This window comes from Mesoplodon densirostris, chromosome 4 (assembly GCF_025265405.1).
Source record: "Mesoplodon densirostris isolate mMesDen1 chromosome 4, mMesDen1 primary haplotype, whole genome shotgun sequence".
Classification (NCBI taxonomy): Eukaryota; Metazoa; Chordata; class Mammalia; order Artiodactyla; family Ziphiidae; genus Mesoplodon; species Mesoplodon densirostris.
Genome location: NC_082664.1, coordinates 120,609,912 through 120,626,545, shown reverse-complemented (window position 1 = coordinate 120,626,545; position 16,634 = coordinate 120,609,912). Strand labels below are relative to the sequence as shown.

The 16,634-nt window shown below is 37.4% G+C and overlaps 1 pseudogene; it reads left to right on the top strand.

The window, feature by feature from the left end:
- The first annotated feature begins 15,339 nt into the window (after positions 1-15,339).
- LOC132488160 (NADH dehydrogenase [ubiquinone] iron-sulfur protein 6, mitochondrial-like) lies at positions 15,340-15,712 on the top strand (annotated as a pseudogene).
- Positions 15,713-16,634: the final 922 nt, after the last annotated feature.

Genomic DNA, 16,634 nt, shown 5'->3' with positions numbered 1-16,634 from the left:
AGTCTTTTACATTTTAGTCATTCTAATAGGTATGTGATAAACCATGTGGTTTTAATTTGCATTTCCCTCATGATTAATGATAATGAACATCTTTTTATGTACTTATTGACAACCCATACATCTTCTTTGGTGAAATGTCTATTAACATCTTTTTTTTTTTTTTTTTTTTTTTTGTGGTACACGGGCCTCTCACTGTTGTGGCCTCTCCCGTTGCAGAGCACAGGCTCCAGATGCGCAGGTTCAGCGGCCATGACTCACGGGCCCAGCCGCTCTGCGGCATGTGGGATCTTCCCAGACCGGGGCACGAACCCGTGTCCCCCGCATTGGCAGGCGGACTCTCAACCACTGTGTCACCAGGGAAGCCCTATTAACATCTTTTACCCATTTTTTATTTTTTATTTTTGGCTGCATTGGGTACTCATTGCAGTGTGCAGGCTTTCTCTTGTTGCGGCGAGCGGGGGCTCCTCTTCGTTGCGGTGGCTTCTCTTGTTGTGGAACACGGGCTCTAGGCACGTGGGCTTCAGTAGTTGTGGCATGCGAGCTCAGTAGTTGTGGCTCGCGGGTCCTAGAGCACATGCTCAGTAGTTGTGGCTCACAGGCTTAGTTGCTCTGCGGCACGTGGGATCTTCCTGGACCAGGGCTCGAACCCATGCCCCCTGCATTGGCAGGCGGATTCTTAACCACTGCACCACCAGGGAAGCCCCTTTTGCCCATTTTTAATTGAGTTGTCTTATTATTGAGTGGTAAGAGTCCTTTATATATTCTAAATATAAATCTTTATCAGATATATGTTTTACAAGTATTTTCTTCCATTCTGTGCCCTGCTTTTCATTTTCACAATAGTGCCTGTTAAAGAGTAAAAATTTTAATTTTGATCAAATCCATTTATCAACTTATTCTTTTAATGTTTGTTTTTGTGCTCTGTCTAAGAAATCTTTGCCTAACCCAGAGTCATAAAGATTTTCTCCTATGTTTTGTTCTGGAAGCTTTATCTCTTGCATTTATGTCTATGATCCATTCAGAGTTAATTTTTGTATATAGTAGGAAATAAGGGTCAAGATTTCTTCTTTTTTTTTTTTATGCCAGTTGTTGAAAATACTATTCTATCCCCATTGAATTACCTTGGCAATTTTGTTGTGAATCAGTTGTCCATATATGTTATCTATTTCTGTATTCTATTCTGTTCCATTGATCTATGTGTCTAGCCTTCTACCAAACCACGTCTCAACTACTATAAATGTATTCCCCAAGTCTTAAAATAAGATAGAGAAGGTCCTTTGGAAATAATAAATATGTGAGTAAATATTTTTTAAAAACTTTTTCTCATTTTTAACTATCTTTAAAACGTAATTGGACTGCCCTGGTGTGCAGTGGTTAAGAATCCATCTGCCAGTGCAGGGGACACGGGTTCAAGCCCTGGTCAGGGAAGATCCCACATGCCACAGAGCAACTAAGCCCATGTGCCACAACTATGGAGCCTGTGCTCTAGAACCCGTGAGCCACAGCTACTGAGCCCATGTGCCACAACTACTGAAGCCTGTGCGCCTAGAGCCCATGCTCCACAACAAAGACAAGCCACCACAATGAGAAGCCTGCGCAACGCAACGAAGAGTAACCCCACTCGCTGCAACTAGAGAAAGCTCACGTGCAGAAATGGAGACCAAACACAGCCATAACTAAATAAATAAATAAACCACAACTGACTGTTTAAAGCAAAAATAATAATGTATTACAGGGTTTATTACCTATGAAGAAGTGAAATGTATGACAACAATAGTATAAAGGGCATGAGTTGGGAATGAGGAGTATTATACTGATTTAAGGTTCTTACACTTTATATGTGAAGTGATATAATATTGTTTGGAGGAAATATGTGGTCAATTAAAGATTTCATGGAGCAATTACTAAAAGCAAAGAGGTAGAGTTAATAAACGAGAGTGAAAATAAAATGGAATCTTAAAATATACTCAATTAATTCAAAAGAAGTCAAGAAAGAGGGAAAATTAACAAAAAAATGAGTCAAGGATAAAACAAATAGTAATATGATAGATTGAAATCCAATCAAATATTAAAGGTAGATAGGTTATGTACTCCAATTAGAAGACAGAGATTATCAGATCAGATAAAACAAAAGACAAGACCCAACTATATGCTGTCCATAAGAAAGCCACTTCAAATATAAAGACACAGATAGGTTTAAAGTAAAAGAATTGAAAAAGTATACAATGCAAACATGAATTAAAGGAAAACTAGAATGGCTATATTAATATCAGACAAAATAGCTTTCAGAAGAATAAATATTATCAGGGAATAATGGAAACAGTGCATAATGATAATGGGATCAGTTCACCAAGAGCACATAATTTGAAATGGTATGTACGTGAAAACAGAGCTTTATAATACATGAAACAAAATCTGATAAAACTGAAAAGTGAAAGTCCACAATTATAGTTAGAGATTTTAACACTTCTCTTTCAGTGATTGATAGAACAATAGACAGAAAAATCTGTAAGGATATAGAAGACTTGCATAACCCTATCCATCTACTGGACCTAATGGTTTTCATAGGACACTATACCTAATAATAGCAGAATATGCATTCTTTCCAAGTACACATGGAACATTCACTAAGATAGCCTATGTTTTGGGCTATAAAACACATCTCAACCAATTTTTTTTTTTTTTTTTTGCGGTACGCGGGCCTCTCACTGCTGTGGCCTCTCCCGTTGCGGAGCACAGGCTCTGGACGTGTAGGCTCAGTGACCATGGCTCATGGGCCTAGCCGCTCTGCAGCATGTAGCAGGTGGACTCTCAACCACTGTGCCACCAGGGAAGCCCTCAACAAATTTAAAAATATTGAAATCATACAAAGTATGTTCTCTGACCACAAAGGAATATACTACAAATTGATGAAAGAAAGGTATCTGGAAAATTCTCCAAATAATTGCAAATTGAACACCATACTTCTAAAATAACACAAGAAGAAAGTATAATGGAAGTTTAAAATATTATGTTTGAGCAGTCTATTCCATTTTTAAAAGGTTTAAAAATAAGAAAAAGTATTTATTATACTTATACTCACATATTTACCACTCCTAGAGCGCTTCATTCTTATGTATAAATCCAAATTTCCATCTGGTATCATTTTCTTTCTGCCTAATAAATTTCTTTATCATTTGTTATAGTGCTGGTTTGCTGGTGATGAATTTTCTAGGCTTTTGTTTGTCTCCTTTGGAAGGTATTTTTGTCAGGTACAAAATTCCAAATAGCCAGATTTATTTCCAATTAATGAAAGATGTCATTGCATATGTTCTAGTTTGCTTAGTTTCTGATGAGAAATCTGTAATTCTTGCTATTTTCCCTCTAAACATAATGTGTCTTTTTGTTTCTGGATGCTATTAAAATTTTCTGTTTATCACTATTATTTCCAGCAATTCAACTATAATCTGTGTTGCTGTTTGTGGCTTTGTTGCTTATACTTGGAGATCATTGAGCTTCTTGGATCTGTAGGTTTATATTTTCATCAAATTTGGAAAATAAGCCATTATTTCTTCTAATAAGTTTCTGTCCCTCCCCTCTGTGCAGCTCAAATTATACCTATTTTAGATCACTTATAGTGTCTCGTAGGATTACTAGGCTCTGTTTATTTTTTTCCCCAGTCTTTTCTTTTCTCTATATGCTTCATTTTGGATAGCTTTTGTTGCTTTCTCTTCACATTTGCTGATCTTTTTTTTTTTTTTTTCTGCAGTGTTTAATCTGCTCTTAATCCAATCCTGGACAGATTTCATTTCAGATCATTGTGTTTTTCATCTCCAGAAGTTTCATTTGGATCTTTTTTTATTTTTCATTTGTCTCTTTATTTTTATATTTTCCTTTCCATGTTGAACATATTTATAAGATTTAGAATAGCTATTTTAAGGTCCTTGCCTGCTAATTCCATCACCTCTGTCTTTTCTGGGTTTGTTTCCAGTGATCAATTTTTCTCCTGGCTTCGTGTCATGTTTTCCTGCTAATTTGCATGCTGGGTCATTTTCATTGCATGCTTTTACATGGTAACTTGTTGTATGTTGCATTTTGTTGTATTTCTTTTAAGAGTGTGAGCTTTGTTTTGGCATGCAGTTAAATTATTGTGGATCAGTTTGATCATTTTGAGGCTTGCTTTTCTGTGTCGTCATAGCATTAGAGCAGCTGTTTTCTCAGGTTTATTTAAACCTTTTATTAAGGTGTTCTCCTTCTGAGTATGCCCCTCATATTACAGTCTTTTCACTCTGTCTGGTGGGAACAAGAACTAGTCCCAGCTGTGTGTGAGCTCCAGGAATTATTCAGCCTACTGTTTTCCAGTGGTTCTTTCCCCAGCCTCCTGGAGTTTCATCCCAATCATGTGCAGATTAGACTCAGCCAAAGACTAAATCCTTTTGCTGATCTCTAGAGCTTTCTGTTTTCACAGCTTCCTCCTTTCAGTATAGTGCCCCACAAATTCTAGCCATGACAGCCTCTCCAAATTCCAATCTCTGTCTCCTCAATATAGCAATACAAATTCTGGTTGAGTTCTCCCTCCCTGCACCCAGAAAACTTCCTCAAGGCAGTAAGCTGGGGCAATTTTAGGACTCACAATGTTTGTTTCCCTTCTCTCAGTACTGTGCTGTGTGTTCAACTCACATTTCCTTCTTTACAAGATCAATGATATGACCCTGAGATGCTTGAAAGAGTCCAGGTTAAATAGATTCTCTTTTGCTTCCTATTTGGACCATGACTTTCTTATACAGATTCTTTCCTAGAATTTCTAATTTCCTTCCTCTCTTGTTGAGAAAACAAATATGGCCATAGCACTAAGCTCTTCCAGCTCCTTATCTACCATTTTTGCTTGGAATCTATTCTACTTTTCTTGTGGAATACATTCTATCCTCTTGATCTGTTATTCTAATATGAAGTGGTTGGCTTCTAGGTCTGTCACTGTGTGGTCTTAGTAAGACTCCTCTACTAAGGAGTTGAACACTGGTAGATTCCCACCCAGATAATCAGTCTAGGTCAACAATGATAATCCCATTCACTTTGCTAGTGATTGGCTCAGAAATGTGACTCAATTCTGGGTAATGAGACACAAGATAAATTAGCAAAGGGTTTCTGGTAAAGGTTTTCTTGTTTGTAAGAGGGAAGAAACACAGAAAACACAGCCCTTTTTCTTCTTTTGGACATTGTCATATGTAGATATTACACCTAAAATTGTAGGAGCCATATTGCTATCAGCTTGAGGCTGAAGCCAATGCTAAGAGGTGACAGAAGACAGATATGGAAAGAACCTGGGCTCCAGATGGTGTCACAGAGTTAGTGAATCAACTAATTCTGGAACCCCTATATCTGGACTTCCCGTTTCCTTATTGCTTAAACCAGTTTCTGTTTCTTAGAGACAAAATAATATTTTATATCGAAAACACTGTTGGATGGCTGTCCAATATTTTTTCTCCTTTTAAAAAAATGTCAATATTTGTTTTGTTCTCCTATTGCTACCTTTTCATAGCAGCATATTCTTACTTTATAGATGCAGTTTGCTTGATTATCTTCAGGAACGCTAATTCACGTAAGATTTTTTTAAGTCCTGTTTCCTGAATTAACTTTGTTTCCTCTAGGGTTGAATGTCCTATTTGTTCATCTTGGTTCTCTCATGCTGTTGGTTTTCCTAATGTCTGATTATTCTTAATTGCCCATTTATATTTTGTAATGCAAGACTAGGTTGATATGTAGCTTATATTCATTCTCTTAATACTTAAAGTTCCATTTCCAAGACTGATTTCTCTTCTTTATTGCAGGATTCATGAAAGTCTCTAGGTCAGGAACAGTCAGAAAAGCTCATACAGTGGCTAAAAAAAGGAAGACTTTAAAGGTGAGTCCTTTATTTTACTCATGAGTGGGCTGCATTTTAAATTTTCTTTCTTCTTTTCCTGCATTTACTTTGTGAATTTAAAGAATTGTCTTTGACCTAACCTGATTCTCTGATCCCAAGATCTGACTGAGAGTCCCCCTCAGGCAGATTTTCCAATTTGATTAGAGTGGTAATCATGGCTTTATCCTGGGGCCAAACATTGCAGCCAGCTGCTCTATATATAGAGGAGATGATGACTGGCTGAGTCCTCCAGGGCAGACCTTTAATTAGTTATCCATGGTCCACTCGTGCTCCCTGCCCTTGTTAACTCCTTGAAGCTCTTTGAGAAAAAGCAACTCTAATATATGTTTCAAATCTCTGCTATATTTGTTTAGGATGCAATTTGCTCTGCTGTGCTTTCTCCATCAATTGCATGTCATCTTCATTAATTGATCTTTGCTTTTGTGGACCTCTGGTTCATTGGATTGAATTAATCCTCAGTTCACAGTAATCAATTATCATCAGTCTACAATGCTCCATCATCATTATCATCATCATTATTGGTACTACTATTACTATTATTTATTTTGGTCTTCATGCACCATTTCAACTCTTATTCTTCTTTATAGGAAGAATGTATTTTTACTTGATGTATGTTTGTATTTTTAACTTATATAAATGGTACTAAAAGATTTGTTTCTTTTTTTCAGTCAACATTGTGTTTTAAATATATATCCACAATATTCTATAAATATACAATTAATACTTTAGAATGGAATCTGGTAGTCCATTATAATCCTCCACTACATTTATTTATTTATTTATTTATTCTCTGGTGTTGGATACCTACCTTAACTCCAACTCTATACTCCCACAAACACTTCATAGGGATTCTTATTTCCCCATATATTTCAACACTTGCTGTTTTTCTACTTTCTAATTTTTGCCCATCTGAGGGACATGAAGTAGTATTTCATTGTTGTTTTAATTTATATTTCCTGAACATCTCTTCCTAGCTACATGTTAACCACTTGGATTTCCCCATCTGCAAATTGCCTGTTGGGATATATTAGATTATGCTACTTTAACAACCAAAAAATTTTGTTGCTTTAAAAAAAGAAATGTTTATCTTTTGTTCTTGCTACATGTCCATAGTGGCTTGTCAGAGGGGCTCTAGTCTTTAACCACTCAGGGACCCAGGATAATGAAGCAGCCATAATCTTGGACACTGCCAGTCATTATCCCAGAGGAAAAAAGAACATGATGAATCATACATTGGCTCTGGAGCTTCCACCCAGAAATGACACAAATCATTTGCACTCACATTTCATTGCCATAGCTAGTTACATGGCCACATTTAACTTCAAGAATATGGGAAAGTACAATCCTACTGTCCAGAAGGAGGAGAGCTGAAAATACTTGGTGAACAACCATCATCTGTCCTTCTAGTCAATATATTCAGTTGGTATTTTCCCCTCATAAAAAAAATACACCCCGGGATTTCCCTGGTGGTCCAGTGGTAAAGAATCCGCCTTCCAACACAGGGGATGAGGGTTCGATCCCTGGTAGGGGAACTAAGATCCCGCATGCTGCAGGGCAACTAAACCCACGCATCACAACTGTTGAGCTTGTGCACCACAACTACAGAGCCCACGCACCCTGAAGCCTGCGTGTCACAACTAGAGAGAGAAAGCCCTCAGGCCACAGCTAGAGAGAAACCCAAGCAGACCGCATGCCTTAACAAAAATATCCCACATGCCTCAACAAAGGTCCCGTGTGCCACAACTATGTCCCAATGCAGCCAAAAAAAAAGGAAAATAAATAAATATTATTTTTTAAAATTTATTATTTATTTTATTTATTTATTAAGACAACTTCCTACCTAAGGGAGTTGTCTAAACATTGTAGGGGAAGGAAATTTTTTCCTTTTACTCTTCTAGGTTCTCTGCTGGGGCCCCTACAACAAAAGACAGATTAACAAGAGAAAAAAAACAGAAGGTTATTCACATGAATATTTCATATATACATGGAAGAAACTCAGGGAAGAGTAACTCAGGGAGGGTGCTTAGAACTCTGGTTTATATAGCATCTTCAACAAATGACAATAAATTCAGAGAGAAATGATAGGACAAAGGAAATATTATTTTAGGCTTCCATTTTTTTAGGCTTCCATGGGCAAACTGTGGGAAGGTAAATATATAGGGAACCAATGGTAGATAGAGGCTAGTTAGTAAATTTGTTATGTAGATTCTCTGGTGTTTTCAGGCTGATAAGGTCTAAAGTTACCTCTGGTGATTAACTTTTGTCCTTTCTAGTAGAGAAGGGAAGGGGGACACCTTTGAAAATTTATGTCCTGCTTAAAGGCAAATAGGAAGAGAGCAGGGAGCTTTTCTTGTATTTGCTTTTTCTGAATTGACTTCAGCTCAATATAGTCCTTATGCCAAAGTGTCACATTTTGGGATCACGTATTTTGGTTTTCTGTATATTCCATGAAGTCATCCCCACCTTCTATCCCGAGGATGCATATATTCCTTGCTTTGACACTGATTTCCTTCCCTGGGAGTAGCTACCTTGTCCTTTATCCTTTGCAACCCCTGGCTCTACTTTCTGGAAGATTGTTTACTCTCCATCATCCTCTTTGGCCTTATCTGATGTAGGCGTTACCATATTTCCTGCCCATTGATGCCCTTTAAAAGCTCAAAGGGTCACAGACTTTTAAAGTTTACACTTAAAATTTCTTTGGCAACATAATGCTCTTCAAAAACTTACTAGTCTTCTTATTTATTTGATTCCAGTCAGTTCCATATGACAGAGCTCATCCATAGTTATTTTCTAAATGAACTTCTTGGATTTGCTACATTTCTTTCTCATCCTATTCCCCACCCCTTCCCTTTCACTTAGTTGCAGGTAAGGTATTCAGCTTTTGTGGAAGAGCTGCACATTTAGACTCTATCCCAAGATCTCTTTTGTCAAATTAAAAGGAATTACTGAATACCTCACCTTCAGCTGGACCCTCACTTTGAGATAGCATAATCCATTCAAATGTTTTTATCACTGGATGAAATAGCCACAAACTTGACTTGATCCTTGAAAAAAGGCTGAGATTTTAATTGGCCTTTGATCTTTCAAGTCCTTCTCATTTTTCCTTTCACTTGTTAGGATCGAGGAGCAGTTATCACTTCCAACTGTGCAAGACCCCAGTTTTCTGATCCCTCTCAATTTCCTTCCATTCCCGCTTGGAAATGTGCCAGTTATTTTCTGAACTTATTTCAAATGCAGTCAAGAGAAACTAATGCTCGCTACTATCTTCTTCTCCCCTAGGGTTATTGCAGGTGGCAATTTTATCCAATATTTTGCCACTACATAACATGAATTGCTGTCCTTCCAACAACTGCTCACAGTTTTCTCACCACCTGATGACAAGCTCTTAATCACTGCCACAAATTTTAGATAATATTGTTTGGTAGGACCCCACTTCTCTATCAGTCAAGATAGAATAAATTATGCTAGGGTGACAGATGACCATGACATCTTAATAGCTCAAACCTACAAAGGAGTATTTCTGGGTCACTGCGAGTCAGCAGGAGTCTCCACTTATCAGAGCCACTCAGAAACCCAGGCTAATGGAGTCACCACCATCGCTAACATTGCTTGTCACGACACCAAAGGGAAAAAATGTGGTAAGCTACACAATGGCTCTGCTTCTGCAGAACCATTTAAGAACTTTAAGCTTCTGCTTAGAAGTGTCACTTGTCACTTCCACTGAAATTTCACCGACTAAGCAAGTTATATGGCACTTCTATCTTCATGGAGACAGGAAGGTGTAACCCTACCACATATCCAGGAGGAGAATCAGAGATATTGGGGGAATGGAACTAATGACTACCAGTCTCACATACTTTGTCCATTTTTATTGTGGCTCCATTTTTATTGTGGCTCCTGTCATTTTCTTGTTACTTGTTAGAGTTCCTTGTAGGGTCTAGAAGGTATTGCTCCCTCATCAGTTTTCAGTGTTGAAATTATCTTCTCTCTGTCACTGATCTGTTAACTTTGTCTATGGTGTCCTTCACTGAGCAGAAATTCTTTATGTTGATGTAGATCAAGTCATCAATTTTTTCCAGATGAAATTTTCTGCGTTGGGGGGGTCTTGTTTAAGAAATCCTTTCCCATCCCAAGGTCACAAGATGTGATCATATACTTTCTTCTGTTAACTCCATATTATACTTTTCACATTTAGATTTTATATATATCTAGAGTTCACATCTATTTATTTATTTATTTATTTGTTTAATTTTTTTGGAAGATGTTGGGGGTAGGAGTTTATTAATTAATTAATTTATTTATGGCTGTATTGGGTCTTCGTTGCGGTGTGCGGGCTTTCTCTAGTTGCCGCGAGCGGGGGCTACTCTTTGTTGCAGTGTGTGGGCTTCTCATTGCGGTGGCTTCTCTTGTTGCTAAGCACAGGCTCTAGGTGCATGGGCTTCAGTAGCTGTGGCACGCGGGCTCAGTAGTTGTGGCTCATGGGCTTTAGAGCTCAGGCTCAGTAGTTGTGGTGCAGGGGCTTAGTTGCTCTGTGGCATGTGGGATCTTCCCAGAATCAGGGCTTGAACCCATGTCCCCTTCGTTGGCAGGCGGATTCCCAACCACTGCGCCACCAGGGAAGTCCAAGTGTTCACTTTTTAAAAGGTGTAGAGATCTTTTATTGTAATCCTTACAATGAGCCAGTATTCTCAATATCATCAACTATAAAATTCATTATTTTTCCACTGATTTCTGATTCCATGTTTATCATATTTCAAGTTCATTAATATCTGTTTCTGTTCCATTGACCTATTTATTTGTTTCAACTCCAGTTCTACGCTAGTTTTAGCACTATGGTTTTGTAGAATGTGTTAATATATATTAGGGAGAATCTTTGCTTTTCTTCAAAGTTTTTTTAGTGATCAGTGATCTTCTATTCTTCCCTGTACATTTCAGAATCAATTTGTAAAGTTTCTAGATTACTTTTGATAGAAATTCTACTAAGAGTATCAATTAATTTGAAGGATAATTTACATCTTTGTGATGTTAAAATTTCCCTTTCTTTAACATGGTATATCTTTCCATATATCCTGGTCTTCATTTATGTCTTTTATTAGATATTTAAAGCTTTTCTAGTATATTCTTTGATAGGTTAATTTCTGTATATTATACAGTTTTTTATTGCTACTGTGAATGGTATCTGAGTTTATATTACATTTTCTGGTTGTTAATAAATGATGTAGAGGAAGGCTACTGATTTTTAAATTTTGTTAATATTGCAACTGGGCTTACTAATCTAAAAAATTATCTGATATTCTCTTGAGTTTTCTATTCATATGATCACATTTATCATTTGAAAATAATTACATTTTCTTCTCTTCTTCTCCAAACCTTAAATCTCTTTCCTCACTTTTTAATTTGTATTATTACAATGCTAAGGTTGAATAGTGGTGGGGATATTATTTATCCTTGGCTTGTTCATAATTTTAATACCTTCATTAAGCATGATGTTTTTCGAGGTGTAAGTTATATTCAGCGAAAATCATAGATCTTCAGTGAACTATTTAATCAGTTTTGGTGGACACAGACATTTGCTTCACCTCAGAATGCCCCCTTGTGCTCCTTTACAACCTCTCCCCTCTCCAGAAGCAACCACTATTCTACTTTTTATAATTATGTTAATTTTGCCTATTCTAGAATTTCATGTGAATGGAATTATAGCAGAATGTATTTTTATATGCCTGGTTTCTTTCAATCAGGATAGTATTTTAGAGATTCATCTATGTTGTCACTTGTATTGGTAGTGTGTTCCTTTTTACTGCTTAGTAGTATTTCATTGTATGACTATACCACATTTTGTTTATTCTCCTTTTGATGGGCATCTGGGTTATTTCCAGTTTGGGACTATTATGAATAAAACTGCTATGAACATTCTTACACAAGGCTTTTTGTGGACATATGTTTTTATTTCTCTAGGAGTGGAATTGTTGAGTCATAGTGTAGTTGCATATATAACTTTTTAAGAAACCACCAGTTTTCCAATGTGATTGTTTCATTTTATACTTCCACCAGCAACATGTGAAAGATCCAGTTGCTCCACATCTTATACAACATCTAGTGTTGTAAATTGTTGTAAATCTATTCCATTTTACTTGCTGTCAGGTATGTATTGTCCTTATTGTAATAGTGCCTAATTGTTTTAATTAGCATTTCCATGATGACTAACCTTTTGAGCCCTTTTTTTTCATCTATGTATTGACCATTTGTATATCTTCTTTCGTGAAATGTTCGAGTTTTTTGCCCATTAAAATTTTTTGTTGTTGTTTTTATTTTTATCATTGTGTTGCAAGAGTTTTTTATATATTGTGGATACAAGCCCTTCATCAGATAGATGTGTTGTGAATATTACTCTCAATCTGGCTTGCCTATTTTCTTGATGGTGCTTTCTGATGAATAGAAATTTTTAATTTTGATGAAGTCCAACTAATTAGTCTTTTTTTTATGGTTTATACTTTCTGAATCCTCCCTGAGAAATCTTTGCCTACTCAGAGGTCACAAAAATATTCTCCTAGTACCTCTAATAGCTTTACTATTTTAGCTCTTGTGTTTCAGCCTGTGATCCTTCTCAGATTGGTTTTTGTATATAGTGTGAGGTAGGGGTTGAGGTCCTTTATTTCTCATATGGCTATTCAATTTTTCCAGCACCATTAATTGAGGATATTTTCCTTTCTCCATTGAATTTCTTTGACATTTTAATCAAAAAATCATTTGACTGTATATATGTGGGTCTATATCTGGACTCCCTGTTTGATTTTGTTGGTTTATTTGACTATCCTTCCTCCAATAGTACATTATCTTGGCTGCAGTTTTGGTTTGGATTTTTTTGATCTGAAAAATATCATTACTTTGCTTTCATATCTTGAAGAGATAGAATTATGATAGAATTATTTTTGCTGGAGATAGAATTATGTTTGCAGTTTTTTTTTCTTTCAGCACCTTAAAATGTCATTCAATTTCCACAGCTTCCAAAATTTTGATGCGAAATTATCAAATCTTATTGTTGCTCCTTGGAAAGTACATGTGTGTCCTTATTCTCAGGCTGCTTTTTGCTTCTTAGCTTTGGTGTTCAGCTATTTGATTATTAAGTGTTTAGGCGTTATTTTCTTTATATCTATCCAATTTGTATCTATGCTTTCACCAAGCATCTTGAATTTGTACACTGATATCTTTGATCAGTTTTGGAAAGTTCTTAATCTTTCTCTTTTCCAACTTTGCTTCTGTCTCATTCTCTCTCTCCTCTTTGCTTGGACTCCAATTGCACATAAGCCTTTGATCGTGTCTCACATGTCTTTTGTGCTCTCTTCTTTCCATTCTTTTTTCTCTGTGGGCTTCAGCTTGAATAATTTATTCTTTTATTTTTTTAAAAAAAAATTTATTTAGGGCTTCCCTGGTGGTGCAGTGGTTGAGAGTCTGCCTGCCGATGCAGGGGACACGGGTTCGTGCCCCGGTCCGGAAAGATCCCACATTCCGTGGAGCGGCTGGGCCCATGAGCCATGGCCACTGAGCCTGTGCGTCCGGAGCCTGTGCTCCGCAACGGGAGAGGCCACAACAGTGAGAGGCCCGCGTACCACAAAAGAAAAAAAATATATATATATATATATATATATATATATATATATATATATTTATTTATTTATTTATTTGGTTGGGCCAGGTCTTAGTTTCAGCATATGGGATCTTCACTGTGGCATGTGGGATCTTTAGTTGTGGCATGCAGGCTCTAGTTCCCTGACCAGGGTTCAAACCTGGGCCCCCTGCATTGGGAGCATGGAGTCTTAATCACTGGACCACCAGGGAAGTCCCAGTTTGGATAATTTATATTGACCTTTGGGTTTACCAATTCTGTCTGTTGCTTTTATTTATTTTTTCTTTTTGCGGTACGCGGGCCTCTCACTGCTGTGGCCTCTCCCGCTGCGGAGACGCACAGGCTCAGCGGCCATGGCTCACAGGCCCAGCCGCTCCGCGGCATGTGGGATTCTCCCGGACCGGGGCACGAACCCGCGTCCCCTGCATTGGCAGGCGGACTCTCAACCACTGCGCCACCAGGGAAGCCCCTGTCTGTTGCTTTTAAACCCATCCAGTGAATTTGTAATTTCAGATATTGTACTTTGCAGTTCCAGAAAATCCATGATATTTTTATAGATTACAATTATCTGCTCAAGTATTCTTTTCAACAATTTTGTCATATTTTCCATTTTCCTCTTTAACATACTTGTAATAGGTATTTAAAATGCCTTGTCTGAGGCAATAGAAATAAAAGCAAAAATAAGCAAATGGGGCCTAATCAAACTTACAAGCTTTTGCACAGCAAAGGAAACCATAAAAAAAACAAAACCAAAACCAAAAAGACAACCTATGGAATGGGAGAAAATATTTACCAATGACGTGAGTGACAAGGGCTTAATCTCCAAAATATACAAACACCTCATACAACTCAATAACAAAAAAACAAACAACCCAATCAAAAAATGGGCAGAAGACCTAAATAGACGTTTCTCCAACAGGTACCTGAAAAGATGCTCAACATCACTAATTATTAGAGAGATGCAAATCAAAACTACAGTGAGGTAACACCTCACACTGGTCAGAATGACCATCATTAAAAATGTTTACAAATAATACATGCTGGAGAGGGTGTGGAGAAAAGGGAACCCTCCTACACTATTGGTGAGAATGTAAATTGGTAGAGCCACTATGGAAAACAGTATAGAGGTTCTTAAAAAAACTAAAAATAGAGTTGCCATATGATCCAACAATCCCACTCCTGGGCATAAATCCAGACAAAACTATAATTCAAAAATATATATGCACCCCTATGTTCATAACAGCACTATTCACAATAGCCAAGACATGGAAACAAGCTAAATGTCCATCAACAGATGAATGGATATATACAATAGAATATTACTCAGCCATAAAAAAAGAATGAAATAATGCCATTTGCAGCAACATGGATGCAACTAGAGATTATTATACTAAGTGAAGTAAGGCAGAAAGAGAAAGACAAATACCATATATGATATCACTTATATGTGGAATCTGAAATATGACACAAATGAACTTATCTACAAAACAGACTTACAGACATACAGAACAGACTTGTGGTTGCCAAGGGGGAGAGAGGGTGGGGGAGGGATGGATTGGGAGTTTGGGATTAGCAGATGCAAACTATTACATATAGAATGGATAAACAACAAGGTCCTACTGTATAGCACAGGGAACTATATTCAATATCCTGTGAGAAACCATAATGGAAAATAATATGAAAAAGAATAGACATATGTATAACTGAAGCACTTTGCTGTACAGCAGAAATTAAGACAACATTGTAAATCTACTATATTTCAATAAAATAAACATTTTTTTTAATGTTAAAAAAAAACACCTTGTCTGGCAAGATGGCAGCAGTGGTGACCTTCCTCCAGCTGCTGGCCCAGGGCAGCCTGGCGGTTTGGAGCCTGCCCGGGGCACCAGGTGCTTCAGGGTGTGGTCCTTGCCAACTGGTGAGAAGGTCATGCACACTGGCCAGGCCTATGACCATAAAGACTACAGGAAAGTTCAATTTGTAGGTTGTCAGAAAGAGGTGAATGAAAACTTCACCATCGATCTGATAGCAGAGTAGCCTGTGAGTGAAGTCAGGAGTCAAGTGATATCATGTGACAGGGGTGGGGGGGTCCAAGGCCACCTCAAAGTATACATAAACTAGGACAAAAAACAAAGATGGCGACATGTGGCTACTGTGGACTACAGTTCAGACAGCACCATCCCTAGGGGGATACATGGGAGCATTTCAGTGATGGAGTGAAAATCAGGAGACCCTGGTGCTGTACGTATTGCATCACTAGTGCTGAATAAAGGGTGTTCTCAAGGAAAAAAAGTAATAATAAAATAAAAATAATTAAATAAAAACTCCTGTCTGCTAAATGGAAAATATGGGTCAACTGTGGGTCTTCTTCTATTTTTTTCTGAGAATATATGATCACATTTTCCTGCCTTTTCACATGCCTTATAATTCTTTATTGTACACTGGAGATTGTATATACATGAACTGAGACTGAAGAATTTTCCCTAGATAGGTTTTACCCTTCCTATATTAGGCAGATAAAATACAGGGCCAGTCACAACCATGTGATTAGAAAATGATCTAGATTTAGATTGGGTTGTAGTTCTTTTTGACTCAGTCTCCCTCTGGTTTGGTTGAGAGCTAGTCAAGTCTCTACTTCCTTAACCATAAGGCACCGTGGGAAACTCATTTATGCCTTTCAGATGTTTGAACTTAGCTCTTTAGCCTCCCAACCAATACAGCTTCAAAATTTGGCAAATATCATGAGAGGGAGACCAGCTATGTGTTTGACACAAACCTTCCTCCCTCTAGCAGGACTTTGTCTCCTAAGTACTGTGAGTCTGTGGGAAAGTTCACTTTGTTATTCTGCACCCTCCCTATTACACACACCTCCCCCCAGCCTCCTGTGCCACTCAAGCACATAGCAAATGCTCTGTGAATGAAGACTGCCTATGCTTGAGGGTTCTTTTCAATCAAAGGCTCCATATCTTTAACTATGGAAAATAATTGGACATTGTATTTTAAAATACTTTATCTTCTGTTTCTTTTTCTTTTCCTGAGACTCCAGTTAAATTCATGTCATCCACTCCACTTTTGTCATCCATACCTCTTAACTTTTCTTTGTCTTTT